General features: G+C 45.7%; 1 pseudogene; it reads left to right on the top strand.

The window, feature by feature from the left end:
- Positions 1-8465: 8465 nt before the first annotated feature.
- LOC133378507 (5S ribosomal RNA) lies at positions 8466-8584 on the top strand (annotated as a pseudogene).
- Positions 8585-23656: the final 15072 nt, after the last annotated feature.

Here is a 23656-nt window from a genome sequence, read left to right as displayed (position 1 = left end):
CCCATATTATTAATGCAGAGGTGTGGTGCCTCTGAAGCGAGAGGTTCCATGTAGTAATCGTAGCTAATATCACTGACACACTGGTCCCCTAATCCCCCTTTAAAGCTATCTAAGCAAGTGGCCACTATCACATTTAATTTATTTTGTCTCTTCTGAACTGACTGCCGATAAATTCCATTGGGTGACCTGTATCATGTGTGAAAGGGGGGAGCCTTTCTTTCTGCTTCTCTGCACCATTCATAATTTTATAAATCTCTTCCATGTAGCATCTTACAGTGCAATTCTGTACATGCCTAGTCAGAAATAAGCCACACAGAGTTCAATGGGACTTACTCTCAGATAAGCGTGTACAGGGTTACAGCCTCAGTGTTGTTCAGGAGTAGGGATGGGAGAAACTCAATTCAGTTAGTATTTTAAGGTGAATCTGCCTAATTCACACTTTCCAAAAAAATATGATAGCTGAAACGCTTCAAAATTTGCACTTCTCTGAATTTTGCAGTGCAGTTCTCCAGTCAAGTTCTCCTGGGCAAGATCTTGGAACGTCTGGTTGCTGGCCAGCTCCAGGCACTATTGGATGAAACTGATTATCTAGATCCATTTCAGTCGGGCTTTCAGCCTGGTTTTGGCACTGAGACGGCCTTGGTCGCCCTGTATGATGACCTATGTCAGGAGAGGGACAGAGGGAGTGTAACTCTGTTGATTCTCCTTGATCTCTCAGCGGCTTTTGATACCATTGACCATGGTATCCTTCTGGGGAGGCTCGCGGAGTTGGGAGTTGGAGGTACTGCTTGGCTGTGGTTCCGCTCCTACTTGGCGGGTCGTCTCCAGAAGGTAGTGCTTGGGGAACATTGCTCGACTCCGTGGGCTCTCCAATGTGGAGTTCCGCAGGGGTCGGTTCTGTCTCCCATGCTTTTTAACATCTACATGAAGTCGTTGGGTCCGGTCGTCCGGAGTTTTGGAGTGCATTGTCATCAGTACGCTGATGACACGCAGCTCTACTTCTCCTTTTCATCTTCTTCAGGTGAGGCTATCGATGTGCTGAACCGTTGCCTGACCGCGACAATGGACTGGATGAGAGCTAATAAACTGAGGCTCAATCCTGACAAGACTGAGATGCTGCTGGTGGATGGTTTCTCTGATCAGATGGTGGATACATACCCTGTCCTGGATGGGGTTACACTCCCCCTAAAGGACCGGGTTCGGAGCTTGGGAGTAGTTCTAGACTCTTCCCTATCACTTGAGGCTCAAGTAGCCTTGGTGGCACGGAATGCGTTCTACCAACTTTGGTTGGTAGCCCAGCTATGTCCCTATCCGAGTCAGGAGGACCTTACATCGGTGGTACATGCTCTGGTAACCTCGCGTTTGGATTACTGCAATGCGCTCTATGTTGGGCTGCCTTTGAAGACAGTTCGGAAGCTGCAGCTAGTGCAAAATGCGGCCGCCAGATTGCTGACAAGGACCAAGCGGTCCGAGCATATAACACCTGTTCTGGCACGCTTGCACTGGCTACCAATATGCTTCCGGGCCAGATTCAAAGTGTTGGTATTAACCTATAAAGCCTTATATGGCACGGGACCACGCTATCTGTCGGAACGCCTCTCCCACTATGAACCCGCCCATTCACTACGTTCTGCTACGAAGGCCCTCCTCCGGGTTCCGACTCATAGGGAGGCCCGGAGGGTGATGACAAGATCTAGGGCCTTCTCAGTGGTGGCCCCCGAACTGTGGAACAGTCTTCCCGTGGAGGTGCACCTGGCGCCGACACTGTTGTCCTTTCGGCGCCAGGTTAAAACCTTCCTCTTTCCCAATGCATTTTTAACTTAAGTTATTGATTTCTTTTTGTTGTAACTGATTTTTGATCGTTTACTGTTATATGTTATATGTTTTTATTGTATTATATGTGTATTTTACTATATTCTCTGTTGTTCACCGCCCAGAGAGATTTTGCTAGTCGGGCGGTATATAAGTGTAATAAATAATAATAATAATAATAATAATAATAAGTAATGTGTCCATAAATGTGTATAAAGTGTATAAATATGCATACATTAGTGAAAATAACACACAAAATGCACAATACTAGGGAAAATTGATTTGCAAAAAATGTATGTTAGGGAACATTGCAAACAAAGATATGTATATTATAAGAAATTCACATAAAATGCTGACAAATTTTCATGAGGACTTTTTTTTAAAATGTGGAGAAGTGATCTTAAGAATGGAAAAATGAGAAATGGAGAGGAACCAAAATGGACTGATACACCCATCCTTATTCAGGATGGTGGCTGTTCAACAACCATCCAAAGAAAGGCTCATCAACCTCCCTTCAAAATGGCCATCAAAAGGCAATACTTTGAAAATCAACAGCAGGGTAGAACTATCATTTAAATTGTTTACGTAAACAGTGGCATATCAAGTAAAGATGACCTTCTCTGAAAATGCTCAGCCAACATGACAACATTTCAATCTTCTACCACCTCAACCATGCTCCAGGAGGTTGTTGTCCACAAGGGAGAAGTTCAAGACCAAAAATATGCTCACTCTCCTCACAGAATAAAAGAGTTGCAGAGGACCTTGTAGTCCAGGGCTGGGGAACCTCTGGCCCACAGGCCAAACCTGCACACCAAGAGGTTAAATTTGGCCCACGAGGCCATTTTCCAAATAACCACACCCATCTGCCCATCAGCTGATGTCATTAATATGGAAGGTGACATCAGCTGTTGGGCGGGGGACAGGGTTTGATTTTGTGTTGGCTGCGAACACCAATTCTCCTGCGAGGAACTGGCATGAGCAGCCAAAGCAGCAGAATTTAACCCCTGTTCATCACTCACTATTATGTCAGGTGACTGACAGGTGGGAGGCCCTACTCACCTGTCAAATTTGGCCCTCAAGGGGTAGGAAGATATCTGGCCAGAAAAAGGTTCCTCACACCTTTTGTAGGCCATCTAGTCCAACCCCTGCTCAATGCAGAAAACCCAGAGCTGGGGTACCCCTAACAGAGGACTGCTCAGCCTAACCTCTGCTGGAAGCCCTCTAGTGCAGGAGGACCACCCCTCTAGGTAATTAGTTCCATTGTCTAACTGCTTTCTTCCAATGTTCCAGCCAAATGTGTATTCAAGCATTTGCCTGAACATGTGAATGCTTTATCTGTGGCAGGAGGCAGTGGTCATTATGGAATGGTCTGAAACATGAAGGCCCCAATCCAGAGTTCCTTGCAGCAGTGAGGTGAGCACCCAGTCCTTATAGTATAAGTACAGAGTTTCCTCTGCCAGTGCAACGGTCAATATTCACATCTCTGAAAGCATTGGTTATCTGTTGGGAGAGAAAGGGATAGCTCTTCAAGTCACACACGCACACACAGGCCTTGAGACCAATATTCTTTAAATAATCTTGACAATTGGTTAACTGGAGTATATTTTCTTGCTCACAGTCCTCTAGTTTTATTGGCAAGAGCTTGGAAAACACTGCAGTTCGTTCTTATAAGTAGCTGCTGCTCTCTAGACTCTGCAGCTTCTGCTGGGTTTAAAAGCAAGTCAATTGTGCAAGTGTGCCATCTGCTGGTCATAAACATGTATGGCTATGAAAGTATTCCAGATAACACTGTTTGGTTGTTGTTATGTGCCTTCTAGAAATAATCTAAGCTTCCACCAAATTTTTGTGGGGTTCCTTTTTTATTTTACAATGAAAAATGCTTTTGTGAGGGGTGGGGGAGATGTGAAATATTCTTTGAAAATGTAGCACTTCCAAAGGGTGGAAAGACACATTTGACTGTGAAATCAATCTGTTCCACTCTCTTGAAAATTCATTAGCTAAGAGAAGGGGAGGGACTGACTAAGCATCATACGTGAGCAGGCAACTGCCACTTTAAAAAGAAACCATAATCTCCCTTTCTTTGGCAAGCACTTTGCCCACAGAGGAGAATAACCGCATTCTGGGTTTGGGTGGAGCTGCTGCTTGCATTCTTTAAAGTGGCAACAGCCACTTTGAAGCAGATGGTCCTCAGCAGAATTCTTCCCCATGTAACATTAGGGAATCCAGTCCATGTTTTATGTACTCCAGTTCACCAGTGTCTGGAAAAGGTCTACTCCGGGTTTTGCACAAAGCTTTGGAGACCAAGCTCTGAGGCAGCTGAGGACATAGATATCTAGTGGGCTTTGCTCCTGTCTAATGTGTGTTTGAGTTTGTTCTACAATGAAGTATTTCAGTCACCATCCTTCATGTAAAGGGTGTATCCTACATGCCAGCCCCAAGGAACTGGACCAGATCACTGGTCTGTCTAGCGCAGCATTGTCCACACTGACTGGCAGGCTTTCGGCAGGAGCCTGTCCCAACCTGCATTGGGGAACAACCTCCACAAGATATGGTGATGGCCACCACCAGTGAAGTTGACCTGAAAAAGGCATTAGCCAAAATTCATAGAGAGAAGGGTGTCAGTGGCTACTCTGATCCTGGAGGATGCATATAGCCATTACGAGTAGTAGCAGCAGTAGCAGTCGACAGGCCAATGCAGGCAGGGTGCCATTGCTCACCTGGCTTCACAATGCCAAGCACGGGGAGGGGGTAGACGCGCAGAGTACTCAGAACTGTGTGGCTGTGGTGGCGGAGACAATCCGATGCTCCTGCCACCGTGCCCACACCACACTGAGCTCCCCTCTCCCTCTCAGGAACTGGCAGTAACGCTTGGCAGTGGGAAGGGAAGTGAGCAACACTGCTGTGCTGTCAACTGCTGCTGCTAATGCTAGACACAATGGCGATATGCATCCTCCAGGATCAGAGGCAGCATGCTTCTAAACACCACTGGTTGGGGACAGGTCCAGTCCTACTATTAGGCAGAGTCAGTCAACCGTTTCAGGCAGCAGGTGCTGGCGGGGTGAGGAGTGGGCGCAAGGTGTGGGAAATCAGCCTGCCCTCTGTCCCCTAAGGCAGGCTACTGCCCTCGGGAATACAATGCCCCATTGCCAGTGTCAAGATAAGATTAAACTGCCATGCAACTGTGCATCTTCCATGAACAGGGGGAGGGACATCTTGTTGCTTTCTATTCCTCTTATGGGGGTGCTCTTCTGGAGAAGCTTTTGTCCAGGAACAATTTGTTTGACCTCTGTTGTTAATCTTCTTTGAGTCACACTTTCAGGAGTCTATTCTGGATTCAGTCTTGGCATGATGTATCTCTGGTTATACTCAAAGCCAGGTTAAGCAAATACATACAAAATTGCATTGCCAATATACCGGGGCTCATGCCCACAGGTTAATATAACATTATTCAGGACCTCTGACTTAATATAAGAAAAAACAGAGGCCTGCAAGAGGTACACTTTAATATGGAGCTCGTCCTGTATAATTCCACGCTTCAAGTATCCAAATGTCCTGGGATGGCCATGCTGGGGAACAGCAGTGAGAGAGGGCTATTACCTTCATGTACTTCCTATATTGGGCTTCCTATAGCCACAGCTGGCTGTTGTGGAAAACAGGAGGGTGGCGTAGATAGGCCTGTGGTCTGACCCAGCAGGCTCTTTTAATGTTCTTCTGACTGAACTTGGGACCTTCTACATGCAAAGCAGGTGCTCCACCGCAGAGCTGTGGCCCCTCCTGTTGCCAAGACCTTGTCAGGAGAGGGCAAGGATGGAGGCCTTTGGCATGGCAATTGCCACTTTGAAAGCTGCAGACATTGTCACTCGTTCACGTCCCCTGGGGAGATTGCTGAAATAAGGGGCCTCTTACAAAGGCGGGTGACAAGCTTCATGAAACAAGGAACCCCCCCATCTCAGCACTGCCATATTAGATACAGTCTAGCTACTCCAACTTCGTCTGTGCCAAGGTTACAAAACGTTAAAATGTTTGTGCTTCTTTTAAAAATGCATTAGGCATATTAAAAGGATGATTGATTCCTTATTGGGAGCATTCTGTTCTGAACAGATCCTTTGCCTTCCAAACGTATTGAGGTAACTCTTGCTAGATTTTATTGTCGTCGTTCTTTAATGCTAACACAGTGAGAAGCTGAGTAAACACCATTATCTACATGTGTGCACATATTTCAGTTTTTAAGTCATGCTATGGAATCAAGGCTATAAACGAAGGAACACCTTCGGCTCTGCATACATGAACAGAGGAAGCGGCCTTACACCTAAGCCAGAACATTAGTTGGCCTAGCTCTGCTTGGAAGCGGCTCTCCAGAATTTCAGGCAAGGGTCTGTCCCAGTCCTACCCAGAGCGGCCAGGAATTGAACCTGGGATCTTCTGCATGCAAAGCAAATGCTCTACCGCTAAGCCAGGGCCCTTCCCCATTCATAGGGGAAAACAGAGGTCCACACACAAAAAATTCTCTCATCTGCAAGGCTCATTAAGTACTGCATGCTATGCCTTTTCAGTCATGTGAGTGGAAAGTAGTTGGTTCACCTAGCTGGGGAGCATTCAGTCTGTTTATGTACAGGGTGGCATTCTTTCAAAAGGATAAAGTTTGCAGGCTGGAGCTGCTCCCAGCTTCACTGGCAGTCCAAGCAGCATGGGTGCTTCAGCGTGCCTTAACTTTTACCACCTGCAGCCCCTCCTGGAGAGAGAGAGATCCTGGCCATGGTCATTGAGACACTGGGAACCTCTCAGTTAGACTACTGCAGCACATTGAACATAGGGCTGCTTTTGTCCACATACTTCAGCTTGTTTAAAGCACAGGTGCAAGTTTTTGATCCAGATCAGTCAGTGGGAGCACTGATTACTGGCTGGTACTCACCTTTAAAGCTCTACATGGCTTGGGGTCTGGGTACTCAAAGGAATGCTGGTTTCCACATCAGCCCACCCATCATCAAAGGTGCTCTTCCAGGTGCCCCTGCTGTCAGAGGCAGATTGGGTGGTTACTGGATAGGGGGCCCTCTGCATGGTGAGCCCTCACTCATGGAATTCTCTCACCTGTGGGGTGTCTACTTTCATTTACATACTAGACTCTCATTTCCATGCCAGGCAAAAAAAAAAACACGTCCCCAGTTTTTAAAATATTTTTAGGAGATTGTTATTGGTGCCAATTTTATTAACTATTTTATTTATGGATGGTGTCCCATTAGTCATACGTAGGAGATCCACTGAAATCAATGAATAGATATCTTGGTCAGATATCTTCCTATATATAAAAAAATGTAACCCCTCGTGGCATCACATCATCATGACATCATGTGGTGTGATGTCGGGGGAACGGCAAGGTGGCAAAGACTGGTGGGTGAGTGGGTGGGCTACCCGATGGCAACACTGGACAAGGTTGCACTGGCCACAGTGATGGAGGCTTTGGCAGCACCATAGAAGGCTGTGCAGGCCACAACAGTGGTGCTGGAAGAGGCTGTGGCAGAGAAGGAAGTCCTGCAGGCCATGGTAGTAGAGGAGGAAGCCCTGCAGGCAACATTGGCGACAGCACTAGAGGAGGCTCTGTAGGCTGTGGCAGCAACACTGTAGGAAGCCACGCTGCCACTAGAGGAGGCTGCACAGGCCACAATGGCAGTGGCAGATGAAGCCCCTCAGTTGCCAGAGAATACCATTCAAGAAGCAGCACCAGAAGGCCGCTGCAGCACTGGAGGAGGTCACGCATGTCGCGATGGGTGGGAGGGCTGTGGCCTGGGGCCGGGTGGGTAAGAGGGTGGCAGCAGCAGTGGCAGTGGCAGTGGCAACAGCCCAACAGTCAATGCTAGCAGGTTGGGGTGGAGAGTGTTGGTGCCTGGGGGTGGGAGGAGGAGAGGAGGAGTGTGTGTGTGAGAGAGAGAGACAGAGAGAGCGCCTGTGTGTGTGTTTAGGGGGTGCTTGGGTGTTTGTGGGTGTGCTTGGAGGTGTCTGAGGTGTGTGTCTGTGTGTTTGGGGGTGGGGAGTTGGTGAGTGAAGCGAGCAAGGGGGCTCTTCCCCTCTAGTCACCCCATATTTTTATCATGATGATATGGTTATTTTATTCTTTTATCCTTTGTTAGAGATCCTGGGAATCTCTTATACTGAAGGGCACCTTTTTTAAAATGCAAATAAATACATTCACAAAAATTCTCTTCTGCAAATGTTGGCATTGGATATTTCCCAACTATTTGATATTTAGTATGCAATATTTGATAACTGGCAGTATCTAATGTTTTGGTAGCTGATAGCATTTGACATGTGACTTCTAATATTTCACTTTCACAACTTGGTTAAATAACAGTTCAGTGCTTCTCCAGATCTATCCACTCTTGCACATAGATGCATGTGTGTGCAATAGGATTGCCATGTTACTATCCAGTGGCGGTTGGTGGCTCCAGGTTAATGGGGCAGAGGAATCCCCACTGGGCATTTGTCTGAACTTTCAAGGAGCTGTCCAAGGTGCACTAAAACCTGGAGCCGATTCCACAACATCCCACATCTTACTTCCAATAAGAGACATTCCTCACAGAAAGATCATGGAAAGAAGAAGTCAATATATTGCTTTATTTTACTGCCAAACAGAAATAACTAGTAATAACTTCTGTTGGGTCTACGGCCATACTACCCTGAACACGCCCAATCTCATCGGATCTCAGAAGCTAAACAGGGTTAGGCCTGGTTAGTATTTGGATGGGAGACTGCCTGGGAGTACCAGGTGCCATAGGATAGAGGAAGGCAATGGTAAACCACCTCTGAATACCTCATACCATGAAATCCCTAGGAATATATCCAAAAGATTCATAGGGTCACCATAAGTTGTAATTTACTTGAAGGCATGTAACAACAAGAAGCTTCTGTTGGACCTCCTCTCTTAAGTCAAATCCACATCATACATTTAAAGCATTCTAATATCACTTTAGCAGTCATGGCTCCCCCATGCCCAAATCCTAGGAACTGTAGTTTGTTAAGAGTGCTGAGAGTTAATTTATTTATTTATTTATTACTTGATTTATATCTCACCCTCCTCCCGGCAGGACCCCAGGGTGGCAGGCCCCTATTCCCCTCACAGAGCTACAATTCCCAGAGTTTCCTGGGAAGAGGGAATGATTGTTAAACCACTCTGGGGATTGTAATTCTGTGAGGAGAATATGGAACTTGATGAAGCAGACCCTGTAGCCAGCAAGATTAAACAGCTGGTGAGTGGAGGGTTCAATTCTGCTCAGTTTGAATGTGTGTCTGTCTTCCTTTGCTGGGAACAGGCACACACAGGCAAAGCACAGCACAGAGCTGCTCGAAAGCCCTCTTGCAAACAGTCCATGCCTCTCCTTCTCCCTGCCTGACATCATGCCCCCCTCAACAGCCCAGCTCACTCCAGGCAGCCTGGACCAATCCGGGACTGTCTTTATCTGACTCTGTCAATGCCTAGATCCACCCAAATTGGCCCAATTTGGTTCAGGATTTGGGTCTTGGCCAAATCCAGTGCCCGGCCCTCGTGTTTAGCATTTGATAGTATATCAGTTTAAACTGACACTTGCCAAGTTCAAAGCACTTGCATTTTAAGATAAAACTCATTTAAAATTTAAGCTTACAATTGGCAACAATTTGAGCCTCTCAATGGCAACATTTGAAAATTGGTGAATTATGAATGCTTGTGAAATTATGTCTATGAGCTCTTTGCCAACTTTGAGGAGTCCCTCAGAGCCCCAGAATGAACCCTTACTTCAGGGTGTATCTTGTGGATCTGTTGTTCCCTAGGGAATCAGGGATCCTTCGCATCACAGAGACCCCTGCGCTGGTTCTCTCCTTTATTCCCCACTTCAAGTTCTGGCTCACCATTTGGTCTTAGGATCCAGAGCTCCCTCTATAACAGTCTGCTTAGGTTGTTCTTGGACCTGCCTCACTCCAGTCAACCATTTTTCAGTTCTTTCTTCACCCTCTCTCCTTGTACCCTTCCTGCCATACATACGTAGCATTTTGAGCCTTTAGGCTCCCTATCTCCACCCAACAGCTTCACTGAACTCTCCTCCTCCATCCTCCTTCCCCTGCAGTGCTCCAAGCCACTCTGCCTCCCAGCACCTGATGACTGCCTCTTATGCAGTGGTGGTGTGCTCAGGGAAGTGTTTCCTGAAGCTCCACCACTTCACCCCTGGCCATATTTACATCCAGTCAGGTTGAAAGCAGGTCTGGCAGTCTCCTCCACCATCTACCCACAGAGTACACAAATTCATGGAGCAAAAGGTCATCAAAGGCTACTGTGCCTCTGAATACCTGTGGCTGGGGATCACAAGTGGGGGAGTGCTGTTGTGCTCAGGTCCTGCATGCAGGCTTCCTACAGGACCATAATGCAGGACTAGATAGGCCTTTAGTCTGATCCATCAGGCCTCTTCTTATGTTCTTATGTAGGTATTGTCTAAATGTTTGAACCACATCACACCTGCTCTGCGTTCGCTGCACTGGTTACCTATTTGCTTCTGGGACTCATTTCAAGTGCTAGTGATGACCTTTCAAGTCCTAAATGGTTTGGGACCATGTTACTTTAAGGGCCACATGAACCTGCCAGAGCCTTGTTCATATGCCCACCAGAAGTGAGCTTGGCAGGCGTGAGAAATGGGGTTTCAGTGGTGGACCCACACAGTAGTAGGTGGTGGGAGAGCAAAGGTGGGGCAGCATTGCACACCTGCCTTCCAGACACCAAGTACCACTGCCGCTTACTGAGAGAGAAGGGCCAAGTCATGGAGAGTGGTGTGGGCACAGCCTGGACACAGCAGGGGGAGCATCAAAATGGCTCCTCTGCTGTCCCCACACCATGTTGAGCTCCCCGGGCCTTGCCTGTCCCACTCTCCCTCTCAATAAGTGGCAGCAACTCTCAGCATCCAGGAGGCAGGTGCACAACCCCAGCACACCTTTGCCCACTGGCTCCACACAACTGTGGAACTTCATCCTTCAGGAATTACAGTTGGCTGCCTCCTCATTCTCTTTGAGGCAGAACAGAAATTGACAACATTTCCTTTTCACATTGCTTTGAACTGAAGCAGTGGGTTTGGTGTTCTTTTGTTCTTACTGGCCTGCTTTAGTCTCTGGGTTGGTTGGATTATTATTATTTATTGAATTTATTTTGCCCATCTGGCTGGCTGTCCAGCCACTCTGGGCGACATACAAAATAGGCATACAATACCTAGACATTAAAAATCTAAAAACAATGAAGATAAAATCTAGCCAACCCCAAAAGCCTGCCTGAAGAGCCAGGTCTTCAAGGCCTGGCAGAAACTCATCATGAAAGGGGCATGGTGGAGATCATTTGGGAGGGAGTTCCACAGGGTGGGGACCACAACTGAAAAAGTCCTTTCTCTAGTCCTCACCAGTTTGGCTGTTTTGACTGATGGGATGGAGAGAAGGTCTTTTTAGGCTGATCTTGTTGGGCAGCATAGCTGATGATGCTGGAGGTGCTCCTTTAAATAGACTGGGCCAAAACCGTATAGGGATTTAAAGGTCAAAACCAACAGCTTGAATTGGGCCCGGTAAGCAACTGGTAACCAGTGCAACTCTTTTAGAACTGGAGTGATATGATCTCGCCGGCAGCTGCCTTTAATCAGGTGCGCTGCCACGTTCTGTACCAGTTGCAGCTTCCAGACCGTTTTCAAGGGTAGCCCCACGTAGAGCGCATTACAGTAGTCTAGGCGAGAGGAGACCAGGGCATGTACCACCGATGGGAGCAGATGATTGGGAAGGTAGGGGCATATCAGATGGGCATATCAGATGGAGTTGATACAGTGCTGCCCGGCTCACAGCTGAAACCTGAGCTTCCATGGACAGTTGGGAGTCAAGAATGACCCCGAGGCTACAGACCTGGTCTTTCAGGGGCAATTGTACTCCATTGAGCACCAGGTCCAAATCCCCTAACCTTCCCTTGTCTCCCATGAACAGTACCTCAGTTTTGTCAGGGTTCAGCTTCAGCTTATTCCTTCCCATCCAGCCACTAACCGATTCCCGGCACTTGGATAGGGTTTCTACAGCCAACCTCGGTGAAGATTTAAATGAGGAATAGAGCTGCGTGTCATCCACATACCAGAGAAGATGAGGACTTCCTCGATAGAACACAAGAGGAATTAAGGGAGCGACACAAAGTACAGGAAGAAAGTGACAAGGAAGAACAGGACTGCAACAGCAACAAATCCCCGTGGAGGACTGTCACTGTAAGGGCAAGGAAAAACAGGAGGGATTCAGAACTGCTGCAACTAACAAATCGCTTTCAGTGTCTCTCGGCAGACAGCACCCCTAAAGAGCCTCAACAAACTCACCTGCATCAAGAGACACTGACTGCAAAGGAAGACTCCACACCTCGGAAGAAGGAAGCTGATGCAACCACTGCTCGCGGCAAAAAGAGGAGGGTGCTGGTGGTTGGAGACTCATTGCTCAGGGGGGTAGAGGCACCGGTATGCCAGCCGGACAAAATGAATCAGGAAGTCTGTTGTCTCCCTGGGGCACGCATCCGGGACATCGCTGACAACCTGCTGAGGCTCATTGGGAAACAAGATAGGTACCCCTTTCTCCTCATCCATGTGGGCACGAACGACACGGCCAGAAACACCTTGGAACAGATCACCTTGGACTATGAGGCTCTGGGTAGGAAGGTCAAGCATTTGGGGGCACAGGTGGTCTTCTCGTCAATTCTTCCCGTGAAGGATAGAGGACTACAAAGGGAAAGGAAGATACTGCAGGTTAACGACTGGTTACGCAGATGGTGTCGACGGGAGAGGTTTGGATTCTGGGACCATGGTCTAAGCTTCTTGGAGGGGGGACTGTTGGCAAGAGATGGGCTGCACCTCACGAGGACTGGGAAGAATCTCTTTGGCAGAAGTATGGCAAAACTCATCAAGAGGGCTTTAAACTAAAGCCTCTGGGGGATGGAGATGATAGCTTAAATACCGATCCAAAGACAGCAGGTTGTAAACGCAAGGATTTGAAGGGTACAGGAGACACTGGGAGAGAGAAAGGGATGCACGGCAAAGCTCACGGTATATTAACGGAGGAATCCAATCAGGACAAAAGAGACTTCTGCTGTCTATATACCAACGCGCGGAGCTTGGGAAACAAGCAAGGGGAGCTTGAAGTCTTAGTGCATCAAGGCAAATATGACTTCATAGGGATAACAGAAACTTGGTGGGATGACTCCCATGATTGGAATATAGCCATTCAAGGATATAAACTCTACAGAAAGAATAGAAGCAACAGAAAAGGAGGGGGAGTAGCGTTATACGTCAAAGACAAATACACCTCTATGGAAATCCAAGAGAGTGAACAAAGTGGTCCGGTAGAGACCATTTGGGTAAAAGTAAATGGAGAAACAAATAAAACCGACATGGTAGTAGGTGTCTACTACAGACCCCCTGGCCAAGAAGAGGTGGTAGACGAGGCCTTTCTCAAACAAATCTCTGAAATCTCAAGGAGGCAAGAAGTAGTAGTGATGGGGGATTTCAACTACCCGGATATCTGCTGGGAGACAAACTCTGCGAAGCACAAACCCTCCAACAAATTCCTGATGGGCCTTGCTGATAATTTCCTCTTTCAAAAAGTAGAAGAAGGAACAAGGGGATCAGCAATCCTGGACCTGATCTAAACTAACAGGGACGAATTGGTCACGGGAATTAAAGCGGTTGGTACCTTGGGGGAAAGTGACCACGTAATGCTGGAATTCGGGATTCTGGGGAAAGCCAAAGCAGAATATAGTCAAACATGGACCTTGGATTTCAGGAAAGCCGATTTTAGCAAGCTCAGGGAAATGATGGGTAGGATCCCGTGGCTAGATAGACTAAAGAAAAAGGAGCCCAAGAAGCGTGGGAGTTCATGAAGAACGTATTAAAAAAAGCGCAATCGCTAACAATTCCAAAGAGGAAGAAAAATGGAAGACATCGGAAAAAGCCAATGTGGCTACATGGAAGACTGGAGGAGGAGGTAAAAGTAAAAAAGAGCATGTATAAAGAATGGAAGGAAGGACGCATCACCAAGGAAGAGTACCGACGAGCGGCTCAGGCTTGCAGGAATAGCGTAAGGAAAGCTAAAACCCAGAATGAGCTGAGGCTGGCGAGGGAAGCGAGGAACAACAAAAAGGGGTTTTTCAGATATGTTCGAAGCAAGAGAAAGACCAAGGAAACGGTGGGACTGCTGCTCAATGAAGATGGCAAAATGTTGACAGATAACGAGGAAAAAGCAGAAATGCTCAACACCTATTTTGCCTCCGTTTTCTCCCAAAAAGGGAACAGTGTGCAACCTTGCATCGGTAGCAATCTCAGTAAGGGGTCGGGACTGCAGTTCGAGATTGATAAGGAGATAGTCAGGAAATACCTAGTTAACCTAAATGAGTTCAAATCTCCAGGGTCTGATGAACTGCATCCCAGAGTATTGAAGGAACTTGCGGATGTACTCTCGGAACCTCTTGCCATTATCTTTGAGAAATCCTGGAGAACGGGAGAGGTGCCGGAGGATTGGAGATGAGCAAACGTCGTCCCGCTCTTTAAAAAGGGTAAAAAAAAAGATCCGGGGAATTACAGGCCGGTCAGTCTGACTTCAATACCAGGAAAGATATTAGAACGGATAATAAAAGAGTCCATTGGCAACTATCTAGATGACAATGCTATGATTAGAAGGAGCCAGCATGGGTTTGTCAAGAAAAAATCCTGTCAAACTAATCTCATCTCTTTTTTTGATCGGGTCACTAGCTTAGTAGATGGTGGAAATGCTGTAAATGTCATCTATCTAGATTTCAGCAAGGCATTTGACAAAGTCCCCCATGACCTTTTGATTAGCAAACTAGTCAAATGCGGACTACATGGAAATACTGTCAGGTGGATTCACAACTGGTTGGAAAACCGTACTCAAAGAGTGGTCGTCGGTGGCTCTGCTTCGGACTGCAAGGAGGTCTTGAGTGGAGTGCCACAGGGTTCTGTCCTGGGGCCGATACTCTTCAACATTTTTATCAATGACTTAGATGATGGGGTGGAGGGAGCCTTATGAAGTTTGCAGATGATATGAGATGATAGGGATAGCTAACACAATGGAAGACAGGAATAAAATCCAAAGGGACCTGGATAGACTAGAAAATTGGGCTGAAATTAATAAAATGACATTCAATAAAGACAAATGCAGGATTCTGCATTTAGGCCACAAAAACAAAATGCACGGGTACAGGATGGGAAGTACCCGGCTTAGCAGTAGTGCGTGTGAGAAGGACCTTGGAATTGTAGTGGATCGTAAGTTGAACATGACCCAGTAGTGATGCTGCGGCAAAAAAGGCAAACGCGGTTTTGGGCTGCATAAACAGAGCTATAGTTTCCAGGTCGAGGGAAGTAATAGTCCCACTATACTCTGCATTAGTCAGGCCTCATCTGGAATACTGCGTTCAGTTCTGGGCGCCTCATTTTAAGAAAGATATAGACAAGTTAGAGCGGGTTCAGAAGAGGGCGACGAGGATGATAGCCGGTATGGAGAACAAGTCTTATGAGGAAAGGTTGAAGGAACTTGGCATGTTCAGTCTGGTGAAGAGAAGGCTGAGGGGCGACATGATTGCACTCTTTAAGTACCTGAAGGGCTGTCACATAGAGGAGGGTACAGATTTGTTCTCTGCTGCCCCAGAGGGTAGGACTAGGTCTAATGGTTTTAAGTTGCAGGAGCGTAAATTCAGATTGGACATTAGAAGGAACTTCTTGACAGTAAGGGCAGTTCGGCAATGGAACCGACTGCCTAGGGAGGTGGTGGGATCCCCTTCGCTGGATGTCTTCAAGCAGAGGCTGGACAGCTATCTGCGGGAGATGCTCTAGCTGTGGATTTCCTGCTGTGAGCAGGGGGTTGGACTCGATGGCCTACAAGGCCCCTTCCAACTCTATGATTCTATGGTGACACTGCATCCCAAATCTCCTGATGATAGTCCCCAGTGGCTTTATATAGATGTTAAATAGCATCGGAGAGAGGATGAAGCCCTGTGGCACCCCACAAGTGAGAGGCCAAGGGTCCGAAACCTCATCCCCCAATGTAGGGTTGCCATATTCCAGTTCCACAAATCCGGGCAGGCTAAGCTGCATATTATTTGCATATTATGCAAATTATTCGCATATTAATATTTGGATTGTCCAGTTGTTTTGTTTTTGTGCCTAGGAATTATCACCAAAAACTGGGGAAAGATGTGAGAAATCTTTTGTTAAAAAGCAACATTTTCAGCCTTAAATGCCTAGACTAGAGTCCAACACTATGGAATATTTATTGATTGATTAAGAGGATTTATATCCTGCCCTTCTGCTGTTAAAAACAGAGCTCAGCACAGCTTACAAATATAATAAAAACAATAAAAATACACAAAATATAAAAACATAATAAAAACACAAAATAGCAACAAACATAAAGTAAGTCAGGGCAGCAGTACGGTTAACCTTTGCTGGTCATTGACAGAAATAAACTTATTTACATTTTTTAGTATGGTTAACCATTACATATACGATATGTTTCAGAGATGAGGTGGGTGGAGAAAAACAAGAAGCCAAAATGTTAGGAAAAGGAGTCTTTCACACCACATGCTCAGTTCTAAATACTGTTGCAGCAAGTTTTACAAGTTCCTCCAGTATTCCACTGGTGCAGGCCCTCAGACATTCAAAGTATCTGTATGTTTCTTAGGTTTTATAAAAGCAGAGCTTTGCTTAAAATTTCTTCTACCTTTGATCAACCACATCTGCACAGTTTCCACCTCCATCCTCAAAATGAAACTGGGCCTGGAAGTGTGCAACAACCCCACACATACCTTACTAATTAGATTACCAATGCCAGGATGTCTGTCATCGACTACTCTCCTGCTCCCCCCCCCACCGGGCATCATGAAAGACCCAGTCCTGGGCTCAGAAAGAAAATAAATATCTGGTCCTCTTCAAAGTACTCATAAGCCTCTTGTTTTAATTAAAATAATAATTATAAATTCTTGCTCTTATCACTAATGGGAGTTAATTACCTTGCATATGGCTGCTGTTGCTTCTATGGCTGTAACAGAGTGAGGTTAAAGATAAGTGAAATGCAAATAGGAAAAAAACAACACAAAAGGCAGTAACACTTTCCTAAATGTAATACCGTACCAACCACAACAAGATTCCTATGAGCAAGGCAGAAAACTCAGCATCCCACAACCAGTCAGGATTCATAACCAGAAACCCAAACTAAAAAAATCCTAGCAGCCAGCCAGCCAAGGTCACAGAAATCCCCATGCAGCACAGCCTGACTTGGGAACTGCAGTTAATGCAGAATGCTGCAGCACAATTGCTGACATGAGTGAGATCCTATCAGCACATAATACCTCTGCTCTGAAATCTGCATTGGTTGCTGATTTGCTACCAGGCCAAGTTCAAGCTGTGCTTTCCATGTTATGGGTGCCACATAGTACAGTACTTGTTCTGCTCTTGTAAGAAATCAGTCCTGTAAAGTGGCAGCACCTACACTTTGGAACTCCTTGCCTATTGACATTAGGCAGACGCCTCTTTTCAGCACCTGCTAAAATCAGTTTTCTTGAGGCAAGCCTCTCCAGGCATGTGGAAGCTATTGTGTTTTTAAATCTGTTTTTAACTCATTGTTGGTTTTATTATTTTGAATGTTTTTAAGTATCTGTCCTTAACTCTTTTGCCAATAATTTTATTGTTTTAATTCTTTCTGTAAACCACTTTGAGATTTTTTACAATAAAGCGGTTTATAAATGTTGTAAATAAAAATACATAAATAAATGTTGGAGTCACTGTGGCCCTTGAGTCTCTTCCCACTTTTAGGAACCAAGGAATCTGCCTTATACTGATTCAGGCCATTTCGTACCATGATTTCTTAAACGAAACACCATACCAACCACAACAAGATTCCTATGAGTAAGGCAGAAAACTAAGCATCTCACAACCAGTCAGGATTCCTAACCAAAAACATGATAAATGAAGAAATATTTATAAGCATGACTATCAAATATATTTACTATTTACACAAACTGTAAAGATATTTATAGTGCAATCCTAGGTTTATTTATTCAGAAGCAAGTCCCAGTGTATTCAGTGGGGCTTACTCAAACAGGGACAGATATGCAACCTCAAGTGATAAGCAACTTCATTCACACAACCCAAAATTCCGAATCATAAGACTCCATACACGCACACACACACACTGCAGATATATAAATACTTACAGCCCATATAACAGTTTATTGTCAAACCAGTTGGTCATTGCAGAAAAATCAGTATTAGTTTTTTAAAAAAATCAGTGTTAGTTTCCTACAGAATAAAAACTGTAATACCTAAGTAAGCCCTGACTACTTGCTTTAAAATAGGACTGGAGAGGAGGGGACAGAAAGAGTTAGAACACAAACACAATTCTTTTTTACATTCACTCAAAAGTCCCATTGATTTTCAGCACATTCATAACCATGTCTACTCAAAAGTAAGTCCTGTTGAATTCAATGGGATTTACTCTGGGCATATGGGATTAGCATTGCTTTTACAAAAGCAAGTATTGGGAAGGTTTTCAAAACACTGCCCAGGATCTGACTCCTGCACTCAAGAGGGAAAAAACTGAAATGTATATACTTACCCACTTTATGAGATTTTCAGATAAACAGGGGGGGAAACCACCATTTTCTGGCATTGCAATGAGGTTTTCTAGAGTGACACTGCCTCAGGTCAACCAAATGCAACCCTGGCTTCACTGATTGGCTGCAATCCTGAACGGGCGGGGTTAAAGCTACGAAGTGCTATACAGTACTGTTTAAAGAAAGATTTAACAGTCGGGGGGCAGCTGATGTTTTTATGTATATCTCGAGAACCAGACCACCTAGAAACTTAATTTTTTTTTTAATTAAACCTCTCGGTGCAATGAGCTCCTGGCTCTCTGGGAATGACTTCATTTCCTTGAGGCCAAGGTGGCAGACCTGGAAAAGCTGAGAGAGGCAGAGAGGTGTGTGGAGGAGGCCTCAAGGGACGTTATAGCTGTGTCCCACTCCAGCGATGATAGCTCTCCTGCTATCATGGAGAATGATGGTCTCGGGTAAGGAGAGCATCCAGCTGAGGAAGAGGGAAACGATCCCTTAGAAGGGACCCATTCCTTGGGGGATGAGCAGCTATCCTCTTGTGCCGAGGATATATCTCCAGGGGGTGGAGGGATCCTTGTAGTGGGTGATTCGATCATTAGGAACATAGACAGTGGGGTGTGTGATGGGCGTGTAGACTGCAAGGTGTTTTGCCTGCCTGGTGCGAAGGTTGCGGATATCGCCCGTCGTTTAGATAGTTTGGTAGACAGTGCTGGGGAGGAGTCAGTGGTCGTGGTGCACGTTGGCACCAACGACATGGGGAAATGCAGCCGTGAGGTCCTGGAAGCAAAATTTAGGTTGCTAGGTAGGATGCTGAAAGCCAGGACCTCCAAGGTGGCTTTCTCTGAAATGCTACCGGTTCCACGCGCAGGACCAGCCAGACAGGCCCAGCTTCGCAGTCTCAATGCATGGATGAGACGATGGTGTCGGGTGGAAGGGTTTAGATTTGTTAGGCACTGGGGAACATTTTGGGACAAGCTGGGCCTGTACAAAAGGGACGGGCTCCACTTGAACCAGAATGGAACCAGACTGCTGGCACTTAAAATTAAAAAGGTAGCAGAGCAGATTTAAACTGACTGAGCGGGGAAACCCGACAGGAGCTGAGAAAGGTCCGGTTCGGAATAAACCTCCCCCCTGGGATAAAAACCAAAGAAATGATGAAATTTTAAAAGGGGTAGGCCTAGAAGTAGGCATTGTGAGAGCAGGGGCACAGGATATAAATTCAGAAGAGCAAAATTACCACAGGCCAAACCACAAGTGCCAAAGACACTTGAAGAGAAACACTGCTTACAAGTGCCTGTACGCTAATGCTAGGAGCCTCCGAACCAAGATGGGAGAACTGGAGTGCTTGGTCTTAGAGGAGAGCATTGATATAGTGAGCATAATGGAGACCTGGTGGAATGGAGAAAACCAGTGGGATACGGTTATCCCTGGATATAAACTATATCGGAAGGACAGGGAAGGACGTATTGGTGGCGGAGTCGCTCTATACGTGAAAGAAGGCATTGAATCCAGCAAGCTCGAAACCCCAAAAGAGGCAGACTCCTCCACAGAATCGTTGTGGGTGGTGATACCATGCCCCAGGAGGGACTTAATACTGGGAACAATCTATCGTCCCCCTGATCAAAATGCTCAGGGAGACCTTGAGATGAGATATGAAATTGAGGAAGCATCCAAACTAGGAAAGGTGGTAGTAATGGGTGACTTCAACTACCCGGACATAGACTGGCCGCATATGTGTTCCAGTCATGACAAAGAAGCAAAGTTTCTAGATATTCTAAATGACTATTCCCTAGACCAGTTGGTCATGGAACCGACCAGAGGGATGGCAACCCTGGACTTAATCCTCAGTGGGGACCGGGACCTGGTGCGAGATGTAAGTGTTGTTGAACCGATTGGGAGCAGTGACCACAGTGCTATTAAATTAAACATACATGTAAATGGCCAATTGCCAAGAAAATCCAACACGGTCACATTTGACTTGAAAAGAGGAAACTTCACAAAAATGAGGGGATTGGTAAAAAGAAAGCTGTAAAACAAAGTCCAGAGGGTCACATCACTCGAAAATGCTTGGAAGTTGTTTAAAAACACTATATTAGAAGCTCAACTGGAGTGCATACCGCAGATCAGAAAAGGTACCGCCAGGGCCAAGAAGATGCCAGCATGGTTAACGAGCAAAGTCAAGGAAGCTCTTAGAGGCAAAAAGTCTTCCTTCAGAAAGTGGAAGTCTTGTCCGAATGAAGAAAATAAAAAAGAACACAAACTCTGGCAAAAGAAATGCAAGAAGACAATAAGGGATGCTAAAAAAGAATTTGAGGAGCACATTGCTAAGAACATAAAAACCAACAACAAAAAATTCTATAAATACATTCAAAGCAGGAGACCATCTAGGGAGGCGATTGGACCCTTGGATGATAAGGGAGTCAAAGGCGTACTAAAAAACGATAAGGAGATTGCAGAGAAGCTAAATGAATTCTTTGCATCTGTCTTCACAGTGGAAGATATAGGGCAGATCCCTGAACCTGAACTAACATTTGCAGGAAGGGATTCTGAGGAACTGAGACAAATAGTGGTAACGAGAGAGGAAGTTCTAGGCTTAATGGACAATATAAAAACTGACAAATCACCGGGCCCGGATGGCATCCACCCGAGAGTTCTCAAAGAACTCAAATGTGAAATTGCTGATCTGCTAACTAAAATATGTAACTTGTCCCTCGGGTCCTCCTCCGTGCCTGAGGACTGGAAAGTGGCAAATGTAACGCCAATCTTCAAAAAGGGATCCAGAGGGGATCCCGGAAATTACAGGCCAGTTAGCTTAACTTCTGTCCCTGGAAAACTGGTAGAAAGTATTATTAAAGCTAGATTAACTAAGCACATAGAAGAACAAGCCTTGCTGAAACAGCCAGCATGGCTTCTGCAAGGGAAAGTCCTGTCTCAGTAACCTATTAGAATTCTTTGAGAGTGTCAACAAACATATAGATAGAGGTGATCCAGTGGACATAGTGTACTTAGACTTTCAAAAAGCATTTGACAAGGTACCTCACCAAAGACTTCTGAGGAAGCTTAGCAGTCATGGAATAAGAGGAGAGGTCCTCTTGTGGATAAGGAATTGGTTAAGAAGCAGAAAGCAGAGAGTAGGAATAAACGGACAGTTCTCCCAATGGAGGGTAGAAAGTGGAGTCCCTCAAGGATCGGTATTGGGACCTGTACTTTTCAACTTGTTCATTAATGACCTAGAATTAGGAGTGAGCAGTGAAGTGGCCAAGTTTGCTGACGACACTAAATTGTTCAGGGTTGTTAAAACAAAAAGGGATTGTGAAGAGCTCCAAAAAGATCTCTCCAAACTGAGTGAATGGGCGGAAAAATGGCAAATGCAATTCAATATAAACAAGTGTAAAATTATGCATATTGGAGCAAAAAATCTTAATTTCACATATACGCTCATGGGGTCTGAACTGGCGGTGACCGACCAGGAGAGAGACCTTGGGGTTGTAGTGGACAGCACGATGAAAATGTCGACCCAGTGTGCGGCAGCTGTGAAAAAGGCAAATTCCATGCTAGCGATAATTAGGAAAGGTATTGGAAATAAAACAGCCGATATCATAATGCCGTTGTATAAATCTATGGTGCGGCCGCATTTGGAATACTGTGTACGGTTCTGGTCGCCTCATCTCAAAAAGGATATTATAGAGTTGGAAAAGGTTCAGAAGAGGGCAACCAGAATGATCAAGGGGATGGAGCGACTCCCTTACGAGGAAAGGTTGCAGCATTTGGGGCTTTTTAGTTTAGAGAAAAGGCGGGTCAGAGGAGACATGATAGAAGTGTATAAAATTATGCATGGCATTGAGGAAGTGGATAGAGAAAAGTTCTTCTCCCTCTCTCATAATACTAGAACTCGTGGACATTCAAAGAAGCTGAATGTTGGAAGATTCAGGACAGACAAAAGGAAGTACTTCTTTACTCAGCGCATAGTTAAACTATGGAATTTGCTCCCACAAGATGCAGTAATGGCCACCAGCTTGGACGGCTTTAAAAGAAGATTAGACAAATTCATGGAGGACAGGGCTATCAATGGCTACTAGCCGTGATGGCTGTGCTGTGCCACCCTAGTCAGAGGCAGCATGCTTCTGAAAACCAGTTGCCGGAAGCCTCAGGAGTGGAGAGTGTTCTTGCACTCGGGTCCTGCTTGCGGGCTTCCCCCAGGCACCTGGTTGGCCACTGTGAGAACAGGATGCTGGACTAGATGGCCCACTGGCCTGATCCAGCAGGCTCTTCTTATGTTCTTATGTTCTTATGAGAATCCGGGCCACCTAAGGGGCTAAACGGGCACTGGATGGCATGCAAAGAATCCGGGTAAAACCTGGCTCTGGGCAATATGGCAACCCTACCCCAATGCTACTCTTTGGTGCCTATCAGAGAGGAAGGAATGGAACCACTGTAATACAGTACCCCCGATTCCTAACCCCTCCAGGCGATCCAGAAGGATTCCGTGGTCAATGGTATCAAAAGCCTTTGAGAGGTCTAGGAGGACAAGGAAGGTGCACTCACCCCTATCCAACGCTCTCCTCATATCATCCACCAAGGTGACCAAGGCTGTTTCAGTCCCATGTCCAGGCCTGAAACCCGACTGAAATGGATCCAGATAATCCGCTTCCTCCAATTGCGCTTGCAATGAAAGGGATCTTTTGATTTTATTGTTTTCCACTTAGTATTATTATGTGACATTTTTTTTAGAATATTGTACATGCTTTCAACTGATTTGTTTGATATTGTTTATAGGAATGGGGGAGAAATTGGATTCAGTTTGCATTCAAAGATGAACCTGCCTAATTCACACTTTCTGAAACAATATGCCTGTTGAAACACAGTCATCCTTCAAAATTTGCGCATCTCCAAATTTTGCAATGGTGTTCTTCCACCAAGTCATGTGTAAAAAATGCATATACTGGAATAAAGTCTGCATAAAAATTTGAAAGTGCATTATATTGGGGGAAATTGCTTTACAAAAATGTGTGTATTAGGTAAAGTTGCAGTGTGTGTATTAGGAGACATTCACACTAAAATGCTGGTGAATTTTCAGAAGGACTTTAAAAAAAATAATCTCAAACCGATGTGGAACGTGAAGAACTGAACCTAAGATTGGAAAAATGGGGACCTGAGAGTAACTGAAATTGGCAGATTTGCCCATCCCTAATTTTACTTCACCATGAG

The sequence above is a fragment of the Rhineura floridana genome, chromosome 2 (genome assembly GCF_030035675.1).
Source record: "Rhineura floridana isolate rRhiFlo1 chromosome 2, rRhiFlo1.hap2, whole genome shotgun sequence".
Lineage (NCBI taxonomy): Eukaryota > Metazoa > Chordata > Lepidosauria > Squamata > Rhineuridae > Rhineura > Rhineura floridana.
The sequence above is the reverse complement of the archived record's forward strand: the minus strand, read 5'-3'. Positions and strand labels throughout refer to the sequence as shown.